At 37.1% G+C, this 7251-nt stretch overlaps 1 non-coding gene across 1 annotated transcript; it reads left to right on the top strand.

Annotated features, from left to right (window-relative positions):
* The first annotated feature begins 6337 nt into the window (after positions 1 to 6337).
* On the top strand, positions 6338 to 6442 carry LOC111557972. Its single transcript, XR_002738370.2, has one exon. It is a non-coding gene; the product is annotated as a U6 spliceosomal RNA (small nuclear RNA).
* The last annotated feature ends 809 nt before the right edge of the window (positions 6443 to 7251 follow it).

The raw sequence follows: 7251 nt of genomic DNA, 5'->3' as shown, positions 1-7251 counted from the left end.
CCCAGAAAGAAGAAAAACTTTTGTAACTTTTCTTTGCTGGAATATTAGATGATTTTTTTTTTTTTTTTTTTTTTTTTTTTAGATCGTGAAGATTGGTAGTGTCTTGAGGGCTCAAGGCTTAAGCAACTGGAGAAGTTCTAGTTTCCTGTCTAATTTTTATTCATAGTTATACTCTTAGAATTTTTTCCTGGTCTAAACATCTCATGGATGCCTGCTTTATCAACTTTATCTACCACTTTGGTTTTATTTCTTTGTTTACCTGGGGGTTCATTTGTCTTTCTTCCATCTGACTTGGCTGTGCATTTTAAATATGTTATCAAGCTCTTTGTGTGTGTGTGTGTGTGTGTGTGTGTGTGTGTGTGTGTGTAGTGTAGTTAATAGAGTATACTGTTTGAGTACAGCCTGCCATGTTGCCTGAGTCTAATAATTTGTTTTAGAGAAGAGATCATTGGGGCGCCTGGATGGCTCAGTCAGTTGAGCTTCCAACTCTTGGTTTCAGCTCAGATCATGATCTCAGGGCCATGGGATGGAGTCCCGCTCTGGGCTCTGTGCTGAGTGTGGAGCCTGCTTAAGATTCTCTTTCTCTTTCTCTCTCTCTCTCTCTCTCTCTCTGCCTCCTCCCCTGCTTGCACTCTCTCTCTCTAAAGTAAAAAAAAAAAAAAAAAATTAAAAAATTAGAGAGAATTTAGTTATGAGCAGCAATAATTATATAAAATATATAAGTGTAAGTAACAAAATGCTATCCCTCTCTATTTCTAGGTAAACAAACAAAAATTAAAACACCTTGTTTTAATAGGCTTAGTAATTATAAATTATACAATATAAACTCTTGTACTCTTCTTGAGTTGTAGTTGGAGACATTATTCTAATATCTTGCATGAAGGTCCAAACCTGCTAGGAAGGGCATTTGACATTATTACTCTGAAATTTGGAGAGGAGGATGAAAAGTAAGATCCATCTAACTGTGTCTCCAATTGAATTATTTCCCATTCTCACCCACTAGACTTTCAGCTGTTGTTGTAAAATCGTTTTTGAGTGTTAGAATTTCTTCAGCAGAAAAGCTTGCTACAGAGAAAAAATGAACTTCTGTGAGTCTGAGTACATGCCTAGTTTGAAGACCACTATTTCCAAAGAAAAAATGTAGGAGGTGTGACAAATGATTATTTTGATTTTTAATAAGTACACAATTATATGTATATATAATATATTTGTATATACAAATAAAGTAACTTTTCTTACATTTTGAATAATTTATTTAGAATATCTGGCCTCTAATTTCTGATGTAGGCACTTCAGTTACTGTCCTGCTGCCATCACTCCTTTCTTCAGTGTTGTTGGAAGCATCTAGAAAGTTTCAAACTTTACCATGAGGGGTCTGCAGATTTTTTATACCCACCCCCCACCTCAAGCAATTAACCTCCCCTTTTTTGATTTCTTGACCTCCTAAGTAATGGATCCCACAGGTTCATTGTCTTTCATTATTCCATTACCCTCTTTCAGATTCCATCATGACCCCAACATAACAAACTTCCTTCCTTTGCTGCACACCCAGTGTGAACTTGTGCCCTTTCTACTGGTCATGAAATACACTTGCTATTTAGTTTCCTATTCTCTGCAATATTGCATTTAGTTCTTTTGTTGGTCCACATATATTTTGTAAAATAGGGAAAAGTCTTGTTTTTTTTCTCTTTTTTTGTATTATACTAAAAATGTAGTGGCAAATCAGAGCTTCTTATTCTCCAGTGTCTTACAACAGTCATAGGAAACCACTGTTAAATTTTTGTTTGCGGTTTTCTCTACCTCTGTATGATTGAGACACTTAGAAGTTGGGGGTTGGGTCAAAAGAAGTCAAATTTCCTGAACCTTTCTTTCAGGGAGACTCCTGTCAGTTCAGTTCTGTCCTATAGCTTGGGCATGAAGGGCAGTGACCACAATAGAGACTCAAGGTGGGACTTCTGCCTTTTATTAAAACAACAAAACAACCTGCCTATTAACGTACTTAGTGACTCATTTGGAAGGAATACAGTACCAAAGCAAAAAATAAAAATAAATAAATAAATAAATAAATAAACAAACAAACAAACAAACAACTTTGCAATGGAGAAAACTGGCAGGCATCATTAAAAAAAAAAAAGATCAATTTTAGCATTCTCAGTAGTGTTGATACAAGGCTCTCCAATATAATATGATAAAAAGGGGACTTCGCTATAAACCCAATCTAGTCATGAGAAATCATTAAACAAAGTCAAATTGAACATCCCTGTAGAAAATAACTGGTCAGTACTCTTAAAATAATCAAGGTCATAAAAAAAAAAAAAAAAAAAAAGGAATGACTGAGAAACTTTCACAAACTAAGGAGACATGACAACTGATATGTCCTGACATGGAGAAATACTGTAGTATCCTCAATCAGATCCTGAACAGAAAACTAGCGTTAGTGAGAAAACTGGTAAAATCCAAACAAAATGTTTTGTTCATATATATTAGTATATTACCAGTATTATGAATTTCTTAGTTTCAACAAGTACTCCATGGTTTTGTATAATGTAAAAATTAGGGAAAGCTGGATGAAGGTTACTAATACATTCTATTGTCTTTACAATTTTCCGGTAAACCTAAAATTATTTCAAATAGGCAGATTAAAAAGAAAAGAACATTACCTTCTATAATTAAAAAAAAAAAAAGAAACAAGCCATGTGACTGCACCCTCACCAGGCTCTCCCAGACCTGCTTTGAAGTACTAGATATCATTTTTCTGGGGAAGGTGTGATGCATTCAAATTCTAAGGAGAATCTATTGTGTTCTGGATGGTTTCTCCTGAAGGGAATGCCCCCTGGTTAAGTCAAACATCAGGAGTCCTCATTTGCTGGAAGAATCTTATCACATGCCTAGTGTCTCAATCAGAATGGGAACTTAATGAACCAGTAACATGTTTGGGTGGAGAATTTTCTAAAGAGAGGAGCACAAATAACCTGATTTGTAACTTTGCAAGCCTTTTAAATTCTAAATCAGATATTCACCTGAGGCTGGTTGTCTTGAATTATCTAATTCTAGATTTGAAACTGTCAGTCCTTTTATAAAACAGAATAGTTCAATGGTGAATATTAAATTGAAAATATGAGAAAAAGGGCTCTCAAAGGGAAGAACACATTGATAAATTCTCATGACATATCCTATAGCCCATTGCAGTACAAACAGGGCAGTCTGTCAAGCTTTTATATGAAATCTGATACCACCAGCCAATACCAACAAAACTCTGATTTTCAGCTTGTCCTGTCCTGGCTGTTAAAAGTGGAAGAATTGTGTTGATGTAGCATTTTCTGCCTCCTATTCCTTCCAAGAGCTGGGGCATCTTCAAAGAAATAGATGTGTATATATTGGGGTATTTCATTACACTCCCTTGGAATAAAATGGGCTCTGTTTTCTCGAGGTCTACTTACTGACAGATTAAATTCCATATCCATTTGACTTTATTTTCCTTTAAAATCAATCATTCTGTGTTTGGTCTCTTCTCTAAATTGCAGAAGCAGATTAATGCTTCAATTACCTATATTAGTAATTGAATGACTCTGATGGCGAACCTCAGAGACATATTGATTTCTCAACCTTTCTAAATAAATACTCCCCTCAGCAGTCTCAAGGAAATAGCCACCTTTTGCCCTAGACATTTCATAACAAAGTGGTTTCTTAGCAAAGAATTAAGGAAGGCCACGTGAGTATTCACTGATACTAGACTTCCCTTGCTAAAATATTTTTTTCCCCTTTTTTACCCTTATAGTCCCTCCATTTTTCAGGTTATACAAACCTCACAGTCTGTTCCCTGCCATTTTAGACCCATTAAGATATTCTTTTCTTCCCTGCTTCTACCTTTCCATTTAGAGCTTGTGTACTTAGGCAAAAGATGGAACTTATTATTTCACACCAAGATGTAAATATGTCTAATAAGTAAGGTGACTGTGTGTGTGTGCATGTGTATGTATGTGTGTGTGTATATATATATATATATATATATATATATATGCTAAATAAGGGCCTTTTTGAGATTAAATTGGGGCATTAAATGGGGGCAAATGGGATGCTTGGTCTAGAGGCATAAAGTGACACTGTCTAGGAAAATTGGACATATGATCAATCTACTGATAAAACTTAATGTGATACTTTTCTCCAAGGTAAAAGAAAGTTTAGTAGGGAAAAAGCTTATGTAGAACAAATAATTTCTAATCACTAAATTTCAAATAGCAAGCATTATGTACAGGATGTTAGATAACCATGGGAGGTCATCCTGAACTTCTAAAACAGTATGTCTGTCTTCCATCTCAAGCCCTCCATCTTTTGAGAACACTGATAATATAGTTAGTAATAGATATAATAAAAAAGTGCTTGCATATTTTAAAGTTTTTAAAGTTTTAAACTAGTGCTTTAAAGTTTTAAACTAGTTTAATAGCTATTATCATATTACATAAGAACGCTATTGCAATTGTGCAGATTAACATCACTCCTTTTATAGATGAGAACACTTAATCAAAAGTCAAGCTTAGATTGCCATTCATTTCTTTTTTCAGTCATTCATAGAACAGAAACAAGATCAAGAGCCATACTGTGTACCTCCATTCTCCCATTTGTCAGACTTTGTGCAAGACATGAAGGTGAAGATGATGCGGTCCTTTATTTCAAGTTGCTTATTGTCTCATGGAAAGAGATGGATAGGTGTTACAGACATGACTCACTTTTTGTATCCGGTATACTTTGTATTAAAGCTTAACAACCTACTTCCACTTTAACTCTACTTGTGACAGCTGCCCATGTTTTTCAATGGCTTCATATAAAGTTTCTGGAACTTTTTGACACAGCTTTGGTTGCTGTTATTAATTCCCTTTTGTTGTTTCCTGAGAAATTGGACAAAAGCTCCTTTCTATGGAGCAGGAAAATAAAGAAAGTGAGTTTCTGAATGTGTTCCTCTCTAGAAAAAATGTGACATGATGGCAGAGTTTGGAAACTAGTGGTAGGTAAACTAGGTATTGATGTGATGTTTTAGGAGTATGACTCATCAAAAAGGAAGAGAGGCACAAGACAAATACAAGTTGCAACGTTAGAAGCCTGTGGATCAATACAAGTTAAGTTAAATTTGGTCAAAATGTAGAGAAAACTGGGTGGTTCAGGAGTGGGCAAAAGTATTTTCAAATAATTTCAGGAAAAAAAGTGTTGTATTTTTTAATGGTATTCAGGGAGTTAGCTTGGTTTAAGGACTTTTACAAATGCTTAATATCAACAAACCACACAGGAAAATGTAAAAAATAATCTTGGTCTTTTGATTTTTTTTTCAACGTTTTTATTTATTTTTGGGACAGAGAGAGACAGAGCATGAACGGGGGAGGGGCAGAGAGAGAGGGAGACACAGAATCGGAAGCAGGCTCCAGGCTCTGAGCCATCAGCCCAGAGCCCGACGCGGGGCTCGAACTCACGGACCGCGAGATCGTGACCTGGCTGAAGTCGGACGCTTAACCGACTGCGCCACCCAGGCGCCCCAATCTTGGTCTTTTGTACTCAAAATAAGAACCATGGGTCAGCATCATTAGCCTCACCTAGGAGCTTGTTAGAGATACAGAATCTCAGGACTGATTCCAGAACTGTTGAATCAGACTCTGCAGTTTAACAAGAGGCCCAAGTAATCCCTACCTGCATCAAACTTTGAGGAGCACTTCCGTAATAGGATCATTTGTACTATGCATCCTCAGACCACGTTTCAAGAATTGCAGGTTTTCACAAAAGCTTTGCAGTAGGTCCAACCAGGTCTGTGTAACACAGTTGTCTGATTAGGAAGGTGCTTGAATTTTGTTTTTTCTCTGACCACAAGGGATCATGGCCAATCTTCTGTTTGATGGGGGGCATGTAGGTCTGATCTCTCTTTTACCTAATACAGCTTGTGGTGACTTTTCTGAGTGTTCACTCCCAGGGCAGGGAGCTGATGAGATGATTTTACTGTTCTAGAATGAGGGAGATTCCATCTACTTTCCTTATGTTTTTGCAGATTCGCCATGGACAACATATTAGCAAGGCCATGCTTTGGCATGGCATACAGTAAAACTTTTAATATAGGGGGTGGTGGGGGCGCCTGGGTGGCTTAGTCGGTTGGGCAGCCGACTTCGGCTCAGGTCATGATCTCGCGGTCCGTGAGTTCGAGCCCCGCGTCGGGCTCTGTGCTGACAGCTCAGAGCCTGGAGCCTGTTTCGGATTCTGTGTCTCCCTCTCTCTGACCCTCCCCCATTCATGCTCTGTCTATCTCAAAAATAAATAAAAACGTTAAAAAAATTAAAAACAAATATAGGGGGTGGTGGTGGCTCCCTACGGCAGTATATATACTAACATTGGAACGATACACAGAACAGTAGCATGGCCCCTGCACAAGGATGACACGCAAATTCGTGAGGCGTTCCATATGTTTTTAAATATTATTCACCACAACCAAGCGGGATTTATACCTGGGATGCAGGGCTGGTTCAATATCTGCAAAATAATTAACGTGACTCATCACATCAATAAAAGAAAGTTCAAGAACCATATGATCCTCTCAATAGATGCAGAGAAAGCATTTGACAAAATACAGCATCCTTTCTTGATAAAAACCCTCAAGAAAGTAGGGATAGAAGGAGCATACCTTGAGATCATAAGAGCCATATATGAACGACCCAATACTAATATCCTCAATGGGGAAAAACTGAGAACTTTCCCCCTAAGGTCAGGAACAAAACAGCGATGTCCATTCCCGCCACTGTTACTCAGCATAGTATTGGAAGTCTTAGCCTCTGCAATCAGACAACAGAAAGAAATAAAAGGCATCCAGATCGTCCAGGAGGAGGTCAAACTTTCACTCTTTACAGATGACATCATACTCTATATGGAAAACCCAAAAGATTCCACCAAAAAACTGCTAGAATTGATTAGTGATTTCAGCAAAGTTGCAGGATATAAAATCAACGTACAGAAATTGGTTGCATTCCTATACACCAACAATGAAGCGACAGAAAGAGAAATCAGGGAATCAATCCCACTTACAGTTGCACCAAAAACCATAAAATACCTAGGAATAAATCTAACCAAAGAGGTGAAAAATCTATACACTGGAAACTATAGAAAGCTTATGAAAGAAATTGAAGAAGACACAAAAAAATTGAAAAAAGATTCCATGCTCCTGGATAGGAAGAACAAATATTGTGAAAATGTCGATACCACTCAAAACAATTTACATATTCA

The sequence above is a fragment of the Felis catus genome, chromosome E1 (genome assembly GCF_018350175.1).
Source record: "Felis catus isolate Fca126 chromosome E1, F.catus_Fca126_mat1.0, whole genome shotgun sequence".
In the NCBI taxonomy this organism is placed as follows: Eukaryota; Metazoa; Chordata; class Mammalia; order Carnivora; family Felidae; genus Felis; species Felis catus.
Note: the sequence above shows the minus strand (reverse complement) of the source record. Positions and strands in the feature narration are given on the sequence as shown.